Source organism: Stegostoma tigrinum, chromosome 5 (assembly GCF_030684315.1).
Source record: "Stegostoma tigrinum isolate sSteTig4 chromosome 5, sSteTig4.hap1, whole genome shotgun sequence".
Taxonomy (NCBI): domain Eukaryota; kingdom Metazoa; phylum Chordata; class Chondrichthyes; order Orectolobiformes; family Stegostomatidae; genus Stegostoma; species Stegostoma tigrinum.
Genome location: NC_081358.1, coordinates 29652465 through 29670132, shown reverse-complemented (window position 1 = coordinate 29670132; position 17668 = coordinate 29652465).

Below are 17668 nucleotides of genomic sequence, written 5' to 3'. Positions count from 1 at the left end.
TATTTTAAGAGGAAGGAAAGTTGAGTGAACAACCGTTCAGTAGGAATGGAACAGGTCAACATAGCATGGCCCTTCACCATGCTGGCCTCAATAGCATGGATGCCACCTTACAACAAATTCAATTTAGTTTAGCAGGCCATATCTCCCAAAATCATCTGGAAGGAGATCATCAATGGGGAATTGTCTTTGTCTTTGGGTGAATGATATTGACGTGGTCAGTACAAAAGGTAAAAAGACAACCTAAAAAGTTAGCTTTACGTTATCTACAATGCAAACAGTTTTACAGTGATAATGGGAACTGCAGATGCTGGAGATTCCAAGATAATAAAATGTGAGGCTGGATGAACACAGCAGGCCAAGCAGCATCTCAAACACTGCAGCTGACTGTCTGTCTGTCTGTCTGTCTGCCCGGACGGAAATGCTGAAATTCTGTGCTTCAAACACACCAAACTCGGCATATTCAGTCTGCCTAGAGGAAGGCCAGAGGGTGGCAAAGCAGTAATGAAAACATAAGCTAGAAGTTCATGAAGTTCTAATTTATGCCTGTGTCGATCTGGCGCAGGAGTCCTCCAGTTATTAGAAGAATCGGAATAGGTGACAATTTGACTTTGATATACTTGAAGAATAATAAGAAGTCTGTCACCAACCTGTCACGGATTTCACGGACAATGTGAACTTGGGGTTGGCATGAGAGGAGCGTGGAAAGATATACTTCTCAGCAATAGCACAGGGAATCCACTGAGACTCATCTTGTTGGAAAAAGGTAGGGGGAGTAGCAGAGACAGCCAATAACCAATAACCAATCTTAATCTTTAGGATAACACAAGTCTACCGGCTTCTCTCACCTATTGGTAAATTATAGAGTTGGGTAAGTGTCTAAGGAGGTATGTTTAAAGCTAATAGAACTGCAACCAACTTGTTTTTACCTGCAAAACTTTTTCAGGTAGACAAACTTCTATGGAATGAAAATGGTGTTATGGCTTGTTTAAGCAAGATGAGGAGTTAAAGAAAACTATTGTGGATTTGGGAATGCTATAATTCCCCAGATATTTTAGTCACCAATCATTTTTGTGATGGCATTTTCAATTTGGACCCTGCAGAAGTAACAAAAAGACAGGAGGGCTGGTGCTTTATCGTAAGAATCTCTTTCCGTTGACAGGAAGGGTCATAATTAGGGATGCAGATTTAGGGTGATTGGAAGAAAAAAGGAGGGAGATCTATTTTAACATTTTATGATATGTTTCAGTTTCTGTTCAGACTGATAGGTTCTAAGGTTGTATTTGAAACACTTCTGTTTTAGCCTGGCTTCAGAGAGGTCAGTATCTATCAACCAAAATGTGTATAGTCCAGTCAATAGACACATTGACCAGAAACTTCTGTGCTCCCCTGTGGCAAGTTTCATAGTGTGGGGGTTGGGGTATTTAATCAGGTGGAAGATGGCACTTTGCAGCACTCCTGCTTTTACCCTGATCAAGTTGGGGGGAGGTGCAGAGATTGAACCCCGCCCCCCCACCAAACTGTGGATTGACATTCTTAAGTGGCCAATTAATATTCATTTAAGGGCCTCATCTCATCACCACTAGTATTAACTCAGCGACAAGTTTAACAATTGTGGCACCCAAGTGGGTGGCATAACAATTAAATCCGTGTGGGCTTGCAGGCTCCCAAGGGCTCCCAAGGGCCCCCATGTTCTGTGACAACTAGTCTCTGAAAGTGAGATCCAGTGTCACTGAGAGCCACTCATGCTGTCAATTTCCTTCCCAAACTCCATCCCATACACCTCTTTGCTCACGTCATCTATTTCTGGCCTGAGATCAGGTGATAGAGCTCAAACGAGGGTCACTGAGGAGACACCAACCTCCCCAGTCATGCTCCCATTCAATGGAATTACTAGTGCCTGATTGGCTGGCATTATATGGTGGGCAGGACTTGTGCCTCCATTTCCTTGAGCCCCAGGGATAGCCTGCTACTGGCCTGTCAAGCGTCTGAGTGGTGCATAGCAGATGTCTCAAAAACAAAAGCAACGTGGAATTTGTGCCTATTCCTCAGCTCGTGGCCAAGACCCACATTACTTCCATATGATTCTGGCCATTGACCCAATTGTTTGCAGACATACGTAAGGAACCTTCCACATTGGGCATTGGCAGATGACCATCTGTTACACACCCTGCTTAATTTTTCTTTCCACAGAAGCTAAATATTTCACTTTATAATTTTGTCACTGAGATTCTGGAGCAGACTTGAGTCTCCTGGGTCCAAATTAAAAGAGAAATAACTGACCTTAACTACATAATGCAGCAAGTGAAAACAGTCTCCTTTTGCACCCAAAGCACTTAAGTGCAGACACAGCTGCATCAGAACATATAGCAAGCGGACGCAAGAGCACTAAGACACAAGAATAGAATTGTTTCAAAATGACATTGAAATCCTTCACAATAATCCAACTAAATATATATCCCAGCATTCATTTAAATTCAGTAACAATACTGGTAACATTTAAAGTGCTTTTCACAACCTTAAATTGTCCCAAAGCACTGTGAAAGCTGACGAGGTAATTTTAAAGTATTGTTACAATCAAATAAATTGTATTAAAATTAAACCGGTGGCTGACTTTATTATTTGTGATAATCAAGTGTCTTGTAAACATATCACGCTGCAGAATCACAGATAATATTGAAACTATTCATTTTTACACTGCTATATTAAGGAAAACATCAAAGCCCAGGAAAGACTGAATCTCGGATTTCTGGAGGATACAGACAGCACACAATTCAGTGCTTCCAGGGAACAGTATTTCTGACTGGTACGCACCTAATGTTTACTTTAGGATGAGTGCAGTACTCACTCATATGTTCCATGGGACACTGCCACTCAACTCTGAATGAAAAGGACAGATCCTATAACAGCTGCTCATTCACTCATTTTTGTTATTTACGGATTTACACTTTCTACATTTGACTACAGTCAGTCCTGCTAAAACACGATAGTTGCATTCCTCAGCAACCTCACATTATAAAAAATCACACTATAGAAAACCCGCAGACAAGGGTGGCGCAGTGATAGTATGGCGCACTGACCTCTACATCGCCGAGGCCAGACGCTAACTCTCCGACACCACCTCCTACGGCCCCCTCGATCATGACCCCACACCCGAGCACCAAACCATCATCTCCAACACCATTCATGACCTCATCACCTCAGGGGACCTCCCACCCACAGCCTCCAACCTCATTGTTCCCCAACCCCGCACGGCCCGTTTCTATCTCCTTCCCAAAATCCACAAACCTGCCTGCCCTGGTCGACCAATTGTCTCAGCCTACTCCTGCCCCACCGAACTCATCTCCACCTATCTGGACTCCATTTTCTCCCCTTTAGTCCAGGAACTCCCCACCTACGTCCGTGACACCACCCACGCCCTCCACCTCCTCCAGGACTTCCAATTCCCTGGCCCCCAACACCTTATCTTCACCATGGACGTCCAGTCCCTATACACCTGCATTCCGCATGCAGATGGCCTCAAGGCTCTCTGCTTCTTCCTGTCCCGCAGGCCCGACCAGTCCCCCTCCACCGACACCCTCATCCGCCTAGCCGAACTCGTCCTCACCCTCAACAACTTCTCTTTTGACTCCTCCCACTTCCTACAGACTAAGAGGGTGGCCATGGGCACCCGCATGGGCCCCAGCTATGCCTGCCTCTTTGTAGGTTACGTGGAACAGTCCCTCTTCCACACCTACACAGGCCCCAAACCCCACCTCTTCCTCCGGTACATTAATGACTGTATCGGCGCCGCCTCTTGCTCCCCAGAGGAGCTCGAAAGTTCATCCACTTCACCAACACCTTCCACCCCAACCTTCAGTTCACCTGGGCCATCTCCAGCACATCCCTCACCTTCCTGGACCTCTCAGTCTCCATCTCAGGCAACCAGCATGTAACAGATGTCCATTTCAATCCCACCGACTCCCACAGCTACCTAGAATACACCTCCTCACACCCACCCTCCTGCAAAAATTCCATCCCCTATTCCCAATTCCTCCGCCTCCGCCGCATCTGCTCCCACGATAAGACATTCCACTCCCGCACATCCCAGATGTCCAAGTTCTTCAAGGACCGCAACTTTCCCCCCACAGTGATCGAGAACGCCCTCGACCGCGTCTCCCGTATTTCCCGCAACACGTCTCTCACACCCCGCCCCCGCCACAACTGCCCAAAGAGGATCCCCCTCATTCTCACACACCACCCCACCAACCTCTGGATACAACGCATCATCCTCCGACACTACCGCCATCTGCAATCCGACCCCCACCAGCCAAGACATTTTTCCATCCCCACCCCTGTCTGCTTTCCGGAGAGACCACTCTCTCCATGACTCCCTTGTTTGCTCCACACTGCCCTCCAACCCCACCACACCCGGCACCTTCCCCTGCAACCGCAGGAAATGCTACACTTGCCCCCACACCTCCCCCCTCGCCCCTATCCCAGGCCCCAAGATGACGTTCCACATTAAGCAGAGGTTCACCTGCACATCTGCCAATGTGGTATACTGCATCCACTGTACCCGGTGTGGCTTCCTCTACATTGGGGAAACCAAGCGGAGGCTTGGAGACCGCTTTGCAGAACACCTCCGCTCAGTTCGCAACAAACAACTGCACCTCCCAGTCGCAAACCATTTCCACTCCCCCTCCCATTCTTTAGATGACATGTCCATCATGGGCTTCCTGCAGTGCCACAATGATGCCGCCCGAAGGTTGCAGGAACAGCAACTCATATTCCGCCTGGGAACCCTGCAGCCTAATGGTATCAATGTGGACTTCACCAGTTTCAAAATCTCCCCTTCCCCAACTGCATCCCTAAACCAGCCCAGTTCGTCCCCTCCCCCCACTGCACCACACAACCAGCCCAGCTCTTCCCCTCCACCCCAAAACCAGTCCAACCTGTCTCCGCCTCCCTAACCTGTTCTTCCTCTCACCCATTCCTTCCTCCCACCCCAAGCCGTACTCCCATCTACCTACTAACCTCATCCCACCTCCTTGACCTGTCCGTCTTCCCTGGACTGACCTATCCCCTCCCTACCTCCCCACCTATACTCTCTCCACCTATCTTCTTTTCTCCATCTTCGGTCCGCCTCCCCCTCTCTCCCTATTTATTCCAGAACCCTCACCCCATCCCCCTCTCTGATGAAGGGTCTAGGCCCGAAACGTCAGCTTTTGTGCTCCTGAGATGCTGCTGGGCCTGCTGTGTTCATCCAGCCTCACATTTTGTTGTCTTAGAAATAACAGGACCTATGGGATAAGTGGGGTTAGAGGCAGCCCACCAAAAGATATCACTCAAAAGCTTAACACAAAGGATAGTACAGTTTGAATAAATGTTTAATTCATACATAATAATGAAACAAAAGTAAATTTAATTGTCAAGATGACATGATGGAGGAGATTTTGAGGTAGATCTGTTGTTAATGTCATCGTCATCGTCGTCATCATCATCATCCCTTTCGGGTATAGTTGTGGTTGCAGGGCTAGGGCGAAAAATAGTTTATCCAGAAGTGGATGACTGTGGTTCTTTGTGTTCTGACTGTGTTTCTTGGGGGTTGGCTTAAAAAAGGCATCCAGTTTTTGCTGCTTTTCCCTTTTACTTCTTTCATGAAGAAGCTGTTCATACGGTGCCAAATAAGATCTTATTCCATGAATAGCTACCCTGCTGTGTTCTGCATTGTAATTGTTGTCCTCTAAGAGCTGCAACTGCTTCTCAAATTCCCTCGGGACAGAAGACAAAATGGAGATGGAAAGCTCTTGTGGCGCTGCATCATGGACTTCATATCCAGCTTCCACTTCCCTGTTAACAGGGTGTTGTAGATCAGCCGTAGAGAGATCTTCACGGCGAGACTCAAGCAGGTCTTCAACGTCCTGTCTCTCCACTTCTTCAAATTTCTTTGATTCTTGGGGGCTACTTTGGATCAAATCCTTTTAAAATCTTGAAAAAAAATCCGGGAGAAACTTCTGCCAAAGTAAATGCAATCAGTCCTGACTGATATCACCCCACACCTCCATGATAATGTCAATTGCATTCTTGATATTAAAGTTCTTCCAAAATTGAAGAACACTGTCCTTATCGCCCTCAGTGGCTGCAATCAACCTCTTAATGTGCACGTTAAATAATAAACTTTAAAAGCTGCTATTGCACCCTGGTCTATGGGTTGAAGGAGAGAAATAGCACTTTAATATAGCATGGATGGAATTGCGTTTATAGCCAATACAGGTTTGTGTTTTAGAAATAGCGTTCCCCTATGTCAGTCACGTTATAGCCAATTTGTGTTGCTGGAACACATGTTCCAGCAGAACTGAATGTTTTTGGTCAGCCACAGGCAAGGATGGGAGACGTGGTTGTCATTTTTACCAATCATCAGTACCATTAAATATGGTTCATCCCTCCCTGCAGGCCCAAATATCATCTCCTTATGGTATTCTTGTATTCAGAAACAGCCCAAAGTTTGGGGGTTGGTGGTTTAGGAGTGGCAGAGTTGGTAAAACATTAGTGGGTCAGACAAAGACCCACAATATAAACGTGATGTGATTTAATTCGAGTCACCACTCAATATCCTGTCATGCCAGTAGTTAATGCATATTTAGCTTTCCCTTTTCTTTACAGTTTTAAGTGCAAACCAGACTGCCATTTACGAGACTCTCAAACACTTGGCCCATTGATGACAGTAAATCTCTGGAGGCAGAGCAGAATCCCAAATGCAGCACCAACCAACAGTATTCCAATGATTTTGGACTACTTTAAAAAATGTCTTGTATATAGTAGGACCCTAGCTACTACATGAAATCTCATAGACACAGAAAAGGCTTGTTTAAATTTGTTTTTTACAGGGACAGTTACCATCCACTGCCAGTTGCAGGCCAGCTATGAGTTGTCAGGAAGGGTGGGACAATTCCATTTCAGTTAACTCGGTAATAAGAAGTTTCCAAGTTGCTGGAAAAAAAAAGACAGAGCTTCTTTATAATTCAATACTATGTTTGCAATTTTCTGTAATTTTTTTTAAACTTTATTCAATTTTTTAATATGTTGTCTGGAGTAGGAGGGTGTTTACTGCATAAAGGAATCCATTGCAACATTTTGGCAAAGGTGTTTTCAAGAGCTGGCAACTCTCCATGCCAGTGACTGTGTTAGCAGAGCTCCAGAGTTAGCCAACAGGAAGCCAAATCTGGCATGGTTTGGACAAAGCAGGTTTTTGCCAGTTTTCCTGTCTCCTCCCCTTCAGATGGAATAAATGTATTGTTACTGAAGAAAAGGTCAGCTATTAATTCTTCCCCTAATAGAGGCAAGCTAAGTTGCTTCAGTACTGAGCTTGTTTCAATTCTGATTGTAGGAGCCAAGCTTCCAACTATTACACATCTAAATTTGGTTTCCCTCGTCTAGTAGCAGACTCCCTTACCCAGTTTATTGTGCATCTTGAAGTCTGCAGCCTGGATAAAACAGTCAGATGTAATAATGTAAATGTCTTATAAAGACTTGTTTCCCAGAATGTAATGTAACAATGTATTATATCTTATAATGTAACCTACGTAACATTTGATCAATTTCCCCATACATTCCCATGCATTTACAGAAGAATGATCAATCACTTTTTTCAAATGTAATCAATCATTGATACATAGAGGAATTACTGCAATTACAGTCTCTCAAACAGCAAAGGGGTGTTTCCCTGGCTGGGGGCAAATGTTGGCCATGGTCCAATCAGAATTCCTGCTTCTTCTCAAAAAGTGAAAGATAAATACAGTACAGGCATTTCTCAGGTTGCAAACAGATTCATTCTGGATTCTGATTGAGTCGATTTTGAATGCAAGTTGAACATAATCCAAGTCAATATAAAGGAGCCACTCAAAGGATGAGGAAACATTCATCTGTCAGATTTGTAAAATTACATCCCGATTGTAGGATAGTTTTCATGTGGATAAGTGTTTATATGTCAGACACTGTCGTACAGCACCCCTCAGCAATAGAACACCCGAAATGCTGTCTGCCCACTTGAAGAGATGCTTCTAATTCCATTTTAACTAAATAAATTTCATTTCAGTCCGCTATCTGGGACTACAGTTCTGCTGGCTTACAGGTTTAACCAAAACTACTGGTTGTCTTACAGACTCTTAGGGCCCAGGAGAATCAGCCCCGATGCCATAAAACAAATGGGAGTTCTCATTTGGTCAAGCTATTTTCTTGGTACCAGTCTCTCAGTAGGCTGCCTGCATGTTGACCATCCTCAAAAGTACGGTAAAGGGGCCGTTGGATCTGCAATGCCAATCACAGGGCTGGCAGCCTCAGCTGTCCAGTGGAAAAGGTGAGCACTGCCAAGAGAGCTGGTAGACCTTGAGGGCACCTCAACACGGAGGTAAAATAATAAACCGTGATTTTTCAGTTGGGCTGGGACGCAGCAAGAAACTTGCTCAGATAGGAAACCCCTCCGTTTGGTTCTGAAGAAGACTCGCAATATTAACACTGCTTTGTTTCTGCACAGATGCTGCCTAATCTGCTGAGTTTCACCAGCAATTTCTGTTTTTGTTTCCAGTATCTGCATTTCCTTCCTTTATTTATCCTCCATTTGGATTGTTGGGCTACAGAGCTGGTCTTTGATGGATCTAGCTGCCTTTCTGGGGACAGAGCCTTGGGTTTTGGTACACCCCAGACCTCTACAGGGAAGGCCCCACCATTAAGCTGGTGGTCTGCTAAAAACCTAGCACCTGAAGGTGACAGAGTCTATGTCATTCTCGGTAGTCTGTGGTGGCAACATTCTGCTGCCTAATTGGAGCATTTGGGAACTTTTCCTGAGATCTTCCTTCCTCTTTCAAGATCTATCCTCCATTTGACAAAGTGGCTGCCTGACAAGGACTGCAATTGGAAGGAGACACGTTATTTCTCAACGGTGAGAGGTTACCCAAGGCCAGCCACTTACCCGAACTTTTCTCACCAATGAAAATGGACTGAGGGTAGGTGGGAGGGTCGGGGGAGAGGTTTCACCTTTGACCCTGGGGGTGGATTATTTCTCCGAATGACAGTGATGAGTAATGGGAGAGCGCTCAATCCCCAGGAATCGAAGGAGTGGGCTTTCCTGGCCCATGTGTAATGCTATAAGGAAATGTAACTTTTTCTTCTCCTGAAGCTGCTCTTGCTTTGAGTCTCTGGGTTTTCCCTGGCTTGAATTGATAACCAGCCAAGATTAAAGCAAACCAGCTCAAACTCATTGTAACATTGTAAATGGTCAAGCCAACTCTTGGAAGCAGGTGGCATGCCATCTCCAGTCCATTTCCATAGAACCTGGAAATGGGAGGGTTGGTGACAGGTTCATGTACTTTACCTGCCCCTAACTGACATGTACTTGTGGGGTTAAATTTAATCACAGTGTTCCAGTTGGATAGGCTTTCATCAGAACTTTTTTAAAAAAACCCCCATAAATTCACAGAATTGTTACAATGCCGATGTGCTGACACTTAGCTCAGTTACGTCATGCCATTCCTGCCATTTCCCCATATGCACACTATTTCTATCCAGTGACCTCTTGAATGCCTCCTTTTAAAAGGTTTTAAAGCAAACAGGGAGGCCAGTAAGCAGGGAACGGGGGGCAAAGATGGTCAATGGTAGGCTGGAAGGCAGGTATAATTACATGACAAAATGGATGGCAGTGCTTACAAAAAAAGGAGCAATAATGGAACAATAGAACATGCCAAGCAATGAAGTATTCTAGAGGAGTTGTAAATGGTAAGAGCAGAACCGTTATCAGCAACTGCAGTCCAAAAATACAGAAGTAGCGATTACATCTGAAATTATTGAATTCTGTGCTGAATCTGGAAGATTGTAAAGTGCCTCCATTGAAAAGATTAATTTCCACTGGCTTTGAATTCTTTCTTAAAAGTATTTAATTTTAGTTGGCCTGATTTCTATCGACATTTATATTGAAGGAAAATAGCAGCTAAGAATTGATGAGGATCACACTTTTGAAGCTGCAGAACAGCCTTGGGCTAGAAAAAGTTAATGACCTAGCTAAGAAAATCCTGCCCTTGCTTTGGTCAGATGTGCAGGATTAGCTCTTTTACGCTGTGAGTGTGGTAGGTCGGGCTGGGAATTTGCTCCATACCTTGCATTTTTCATCTGTTTGTTTTTTTTTCACTTCCCTTTGTTGCAGAGGTTTTAGATTCTATTGTCTGCAAGAAATAGATTGAGGTCTGATCAGAGAACAGACAAAACACTTGCTGATTCTTCGGCTTCTTTCAAAACGGTGAGGCGTGCATTGCAGGCACCAAACCTATTATTCACTTTTCAAATAAACTGGGTGTTGTTTCCTTCAAGTTATAAGATTTAATGTTTTGAAAGAAGCATTTTTTAAATGGGTAGACTGATTTCTTTAACCTTTTGAGGACAAGTGAAGTATTACTAGCTCCTTATCGATATTGAAAACCTCCAGTTTCTGGAGTTTGCACATGTGGTAAAGCCCCTAGAATATAGAATAGAATTTCCTGTAGAAGAATCATGGAAGGACAACGGGACTAGGTATTTAATGAAAACATAATGCAGAAGAAATGTTTTCAAGGATTATCTTCCAATGAGTGGTACATCAAGTTGTCATATTACTGACTTTCTTGAACTGAGGGAGTATATACTTTCTGTTTTAGGCCTCTTTCTACTTCATTCCTTCATTTATCTTTGAAGAATAAACATAATTCGAAGGCAGAAAAATAGATTCAATTTAAATTGCTGTAAAATGATTAGACTCAGGCAAATATACATTGCCATTGTTCAGTAAATTGTGAATGTATTATCGGTAGACCACTCCAACTTAATGAGAGGAAATACATCAATCAGACAAAGCATTCAAAAATGTCAATAACATATGCAAACTGATTCTGGGACTTTGTGGTTCTTTCATGGTGATTTTCCAGCTCAGTTTTGGCTTTTGGTTTTATCCCTGCATGTAATTACTGAAAATTCAGCCTCTTTTTTTTCCCCTTGAGAAATATTATAAGGCACATTATACTTGGGTTCAAAAGGTGAAAGAGCAGGTGTTTTAATGCTGCATTTTCCAGTTGTTCTAGTTAAGGTTGAAAGACACATTTTAGCTGCAAAATCAATTTAATAATGTCTCTTGAAACAAAGGACGTTGTTTTACCATCTGGGGCTGTTCACATTTACTTACATACAAAATAATTCTGTTACTTCTCCTTTTCTGAAAGAGCTATGCTAATTATAAACAGAAACAATAGGCCTCCAATTGTTAATTTGAGGAGTGATTTTTTTTTTAAAAACATTTTTTTTGCGGAAGCAAAATCCAGTTCAAGATGATCTGGTTACACTGTAGCATCAACACGGAATGAGGATCATACATCTTTATTTGCATTTTATTTAAGACTCGTTGACAATACGAAGAGAATGAGGTGCTGCTCCCAACTCAATGTCTCATTTGTGAAGCAGACAAATCAACTCCATCAGTTTTCCAATTGCTCACCTATGGCAATCAGTAATGGATTCAGACAATCACACTCAATTCACCAATCGACAGTTTTCACTTGGCGATTTGAGTGCCCGGTGTCCGGTTTATTGGCAACAGCTTTGGGCTGAATCTTGTCAGGCAAATAGCGGAAATACTTAGAGGACTGAGCATTGTGGCCGATGGTGTGATGTCTGGCAGAACTGGGCGAAAAGCATACCGAGGCTGATTATGTCGTCAGGAGCATCTCGCTTCATCTTGAAAGCTTAATCGTGAGATTCTCACTAGGCGCAGTGAGTTGCCAATTATGCAGGATTATTGCTTGATAGCTCAACTTACCTCATTAAACTTTCCACATTAAGCAGAGGTTCAGCTGCACATCTGCCAATGTGGTATACTGCATCCACTGTACCCGGTGTAGCTTCCTCTACATTGGGGAAACCAAGCGGAGGCTTGGGGACCGCTTTGCAGAACACCTCCGTTCGGTTCGCAATAAACAACTGCACCTCCCAGTCGCAAACCATTTCCACTCCCCCTCCCATTCTTTAGATGACATGTCCATCATGGGCCTCCTGCAGTGCCACAATGATGCCACCCGAAGGTTGCAGGAGCAGCAACTCATATTCCGCTTGGGAACCCTGCAGCCCAATGGTATCAATGTGGACTTCACCAGCTTCAAGATCTCCCCTTCCCCCACCGCATCCCAAAACCAGCCCAGTTCTTCCCCTCCCCCCACTGCATCCCAAAACCAATCCAACCTGTCTCTGCCTCCCCGTCCTGTTCTTCCTCTCACCCATCCCTTCCTCCCACCCCAAGCTGCACCTCTATCTCCTACCTACTAACCTCATCCCACCTCCTTGACCAGTCCGTCTTCCCTGGACTGACCTATCCCCTCCCTACCTCCCCACCTATACTCTCCTCTCCACCTATCTTCTTTTCTCTCCATCTTCGGTCTGCCTCCCCCTCTCTCCCTATTTATTCCAGAACCCCCACTCCATCCCCCTCTCTGAAGGGTCTAGGCCCGAAACGTCAGCTTTTCTGCTCCTGAGATGCTGCTGGGCCTGCTGTGTTCATCCAGCCTCACATTTCATTACCTCATTAATATTCAGCTTTCTGACTTACCAACTCTCCAAACAAGCAAGGTGTCAAGAAAACTCAGTATGGAAGTCAGTGTGGATACCTAACACAGTCAACTCAATGCTTGCTTTGAATGGCCTCTATGGTGGACACTGGGCACCAACACATCAGGGCATGCACCATGGGCACTAGCACTATATGCATCTCACATCCATGGGCATTGGCATCTGATATATGCCAACCTCTGAGAAACCTCATACACATCTTTGATCAAAAGTGAAGTCATTGCAGAGTCCTGGCCTCAGCATAGACTCCCAACATTGAAAGCCTCAAGATGAAGCCAGCACAAACTCCTGACCTTGAGGTGAGTCCAAAGTGGATTCCTGGCACACCCAGCCTTGAGAACCTTGAGGTGAAGCCCACCACAGTCTGGAGGTGAGTTCCAGAGCGATCTGGAGGCTGAACCCAGCATGGACTGGGTTGAAAGGACTGTTATTCTAAACTTTCTATTTGTTTTCCTAACTTTTATTTGAATGATTTTGTACTTTTGCATGTTAGATGGCTTGAAAGCTGCAATGCCGGACTCATTATTTCTTTCAATATTTTCCCTAAGAATTTGTATTTGTACCTAGGTATCTTTTTACCTAAGATGGTGCTATAAGTGGCAACTTGTAAACTTTTCGCTGTGCTCATGTGAGTACATGTGACAATAATTCTAATTTTGGTTGGTCATGGTCATAGTCATACAACGTGGAAACAAACCATTTGGTCCAACTAGTTGACCCTGCTCCTAAGCTAAACTAGTCCCACTTGCCAGCATTTGGCCCATATCCCTCCAAATCTTTCTTATTCATGTACTTATGCAAATGTCTTCTAAATGTTTGAACGGTATTTGCATCCACCACAATTCTGCGCTTCAATGCTACACCTCCAAGCTATATAGTCAACTCTCATGTATTGCTGCAGCAAAGGCACAGTGCGTTCAGGGTTATAGACCCAGTGACTGGACCAGGCTGCATCTCTGCATTCTTCATTCACTCTGAGCCTACCTGGATTCTCCCAGTATCCCTACATTGCCTTGCCATTTGCACACTGCCCTGTCAGCTAGAGATACCAGGTTCTTGTAGTTTCTGTCTTATCTTGCCATTTAGTACCTACACAAAGGAAGGAACTGGTCACGGTTATCAGCTATCCTCTGTCAAGTGAAGGAGGACTGCCTTCATTTAATGGGGTGCTGGGGTCACGGTAAGTCAAAGGCAGTGTCTGATGCCTGTCCAGGGGCTTGGACACAGTCAGTCAAACACTCGGAACGTTCACAATCAGGATGGTCTGTATGTACAGGGTGAAGAGTGAAATGTTGGTCAGTCCATCACCCATCTTCAGTCATTCTGCCTAATTGTGCACTGTTCTACCCTTAGAATGAGATATAATAAATAGTAATGGAGATGAAAGTAGTTGACACAGCTGTTACTGTTGTTGCAGGTAGGGAGGTGACATGCAAGTGAGTAGACAGCACAGAGGGCATGCAGGGTCAGTGATATCAGTGTTGATGTGAATTAAACTGGAATTCTCTCCCTAAGGGCATTCTGGGCCAGCCTACAACAAGTTAACTGCAGCTGTTCAAGAAGGCAGCTCATGAACACCCCATTAAGGGCAATTTAGAGATGGGCAATAAATGCTGGCCATGCCAGTGATGCCCATGCTCCATGAATGAAGAAGAAAAGAAAATGTGGAAACATATTTCAGGCAGTAGTGAAAGTGGTAGAGCAAGAGCCTTGTGGGAGCTGGTATGGTATCAGAGAGAAGATATGGCATTTATGCTGGTCGAGTGGAGAAGCCGAGACTGCACTGACCCAGGTGGCAGTCTCAGACCATACTGGCAAGGTTTGTCATTTGAGCCTCCTCTGCTAGTACTGGGGGAAGATGGAGTCTTGCCTCTCCACTACCCTGCCGATCAGGACTTCCAGTACCATGCCCTCAGAGCACGGTTGCTATGACCAGGGCTAATATCCTGAATTGTGCAGTGCAGCTGGGGACTGCCAGTGCTTCTCTGGGTGCACAACAGGCTTTTAAAGATGGCAACAGATGACAGTGAATTCTAGCACACGCACCAAGTGGCGAGTTGTTTTGGGAATGGATGATGATATGATAGGGCCCAAATTGGACATTACAGACTCTTTTGGGGCATGGTAGGTAATTAATGTAACCTGTTTGGTAAGACTGGAGTGCAAGAACTTGCTAGACCTTGCGATGAAAAACTCTCCAAGAAACCTGATGATGAAACTCAGATTTAGCCAAAAGAAACACAAGATTCAGTCCACTGTGTCATTTTTGGCAAATTTTATGGAGGGTTTCTCACAGTGAGCGTGTTTGCTCGCACTATCTTTCCAAACTCCACTCATTATCTCTGCACCACTCCCAGTGGTACCCCACTGACTGTACTCTCCATGTAATGTAAGCTAAAGAACTTGCCACTGCTGAAATCTTCCAGAATCCTTGGCACGGGCACCATCTTTGAACACTAACCATGTACCTGGTCAAACACTGGCAGTATGGAGTTGCCCTTCACTGTTAATGTACTGGGAGAGTAACCGCAATCCAATATTTCTCCAGGACACGTTCTGACACAGTTACCGCTGCATTGCATATTTAAGGTCCCTTTCTGCCAACTATCACTGCTCACGAACCAAGCCTCATTGCTCACCCGTTCTTCGCCTCCTGCCATTTTCCAGTTAAATCAGTGCTACTCCTTGCCCAGTGCCCAGCCTAGGCCAGCATGTAGAGGGACCATCACATACTGAGAAATCTTCAAATGATTTTTGACATTCACTTTTATTCAGCAACAGCAGAAGTAAGCATGCACTGCATTCACTGTTCTGAACAGAAATGGACTGCATCTCAAGTTTACAGTTAATGAATGATCACTGCACTCGGGTCTCATCAAATGGAACTCGCCGTCAATTGAGCCCTGTCTGGTTTGTTGTGCTTGACACTGCACTGCTGCAGTGTCCTGAAGGTGGTGTTCCTCCTATTTAAAGATTCTCTCTTACTTTATTCATGGGATGCTAGCCCAGCATTTATTGTTGATCCCTAATTGCCCAGACAGCAGTTAAGAGTCAACCACATTGCTGTGTGTCTGGAGTCTCACACAGTGACGATGGCACATTTCCTCCCCTAAAAGATATTAGCGAACCAGACAGGGGTTTTTCCAACAATCGACAATGGCTTCATGATCATCATTAGATTCTTAATTCCAGATTTCTACTGAATGTGATTTGAACCTGGGTCCCACGAACATTACTTGGACCTCTGCATTAACAGCCCAGCGATGATATCACCAGGCTGTTGCCTCCCTTCAGACCTCACCTTTCTCCTCGGTAGACAGGTGTCACTCACCCAGCTCTTCAGACTCTTTTACAATGCCTCCTTTGCCTGCTGCAGTTGTGCAGAGCACAGGATGATCAGATAATGAAGCACATTTTGGTAGGAGTGCAAATCCTTCTTGTTCATCAGTGGCAGGCTGGAAGAGCAGGAGAATTTCCAGGCTGGCCAGAACTATGTGGTAGCTGGAGTGCAAGATCCTGCTCATGTTAAAAGCTTCATGCACAGGTTCTGTCAAAAGCAAGCATCATCCTCATTCAAGGGACTGCCACACGCATATATTTGCCAATCTGCAAAAATGTGCTCCTCCATTTCCTATTTCCTCTTGCTACTTTTAATCTATAAAAGCAATGTCTTGTGCTTAGGTATGTGTCGGGGAGCAGAGCTTACTTGGATCAACTTCTCCCAATGGTTCATCATCTTTTACGTGTTGTCATTCTTTTCAAAAGTGAAGGAGTCCACATAATTAATCTTTCCTTTATTCAGTTAAATTTTGGAATCAACAATGCAGGCCCTGCCTGAATTCACCGTAGCTAATTAGTTATTGGGGAGGCAATGGGGAGATTAAAGCTATCCACGCTATTTTTCTTATGAAATGAAATTAAGGAAGTTAGGCTTGCACTCTGGAGGTACCTCATCGAAACATATAAGATGTTCAGAGGTTGACAGTGTAGATGCTGAGAGCTTGTTTCCGTTGTGGAGGAATTTAGAGCCAGACAGCATAATTTCAGAGGAAGGGATCATCCGTTTCAAACAGAGATGAGGATTTCTTTCTTTTAGAGGGTTGTGAACCTTTGGAATTCTTTACTGCAGAGAACTGGAGAAGCTGGGTCGTTCAGTATGTTCAATCAGAAAGTGAAACAGAAGATCTGCCATGATCTCATTCAGTGGTGGAGCAGCCTCAAGCAGCCAAATTGCCTACTTCTGCTCCAACACTTTTAGACTATTATTTTCCTGCAAAGTCTGGGACCCTGACATTGGGATCAAATTAGGGTCTGAAGCCTCTATTTGCTGCCAGTGTGATTGGCTCAGCAATCTAGGATTCCTAATGATGGACCCTCAATGCTATCCATCTAATTAAAGGTGCAGCTGCTCGAGGAGAGTTAGCGGCTGAGCTTGTGAACAAACCAGGAGAAAAATTACAGAGAAATGTTAAAAGATGTCTTTTTTCACTTTTCTGTTCAAACAAACTTTGAAGGTAGGGATGAAGGCTGTGTCTGGTCTAGTGTGACTGAATGCGGGAGGTGATGCAATGCAATTTCCAGGAAAATATCTAACCGGATTTGGCAAATTTTGAAGCACGCTAGTCTCTCTACCCTGATTGTTATCATAGCAAATCAGAACACATCTCCTGCTAATAAACAAGAGCAGAATAAAGAAAAAAGCAAAGTGTAAAGTGATCAGATCCAGCAACCAAACTGAGCTTGATTGAGTGGCTTACCACGAGTTATTCTTTAAAAGCAACAGCTAACCATATTGAGAGGTATGATTTATGCACAATATATGTCTCCTGACAGCAGGAATGTAAAACTTGAAACAATTGAATCTACTTAGACTAGACACAGTACTTTCTCACAACATCTTCCTCTTCTGTTGTCATCATCTTCTACTTCCCTAAAGGCGATTTATCCCTTCCTCTGGCCTCTGCTATTGCTCTTCAAAAGACCACAGCCACTTTCCTCTTGGATGTTCCCTGTGGCTTACTTTTCGTAAGACCACTGTTACCAGATTTAAATG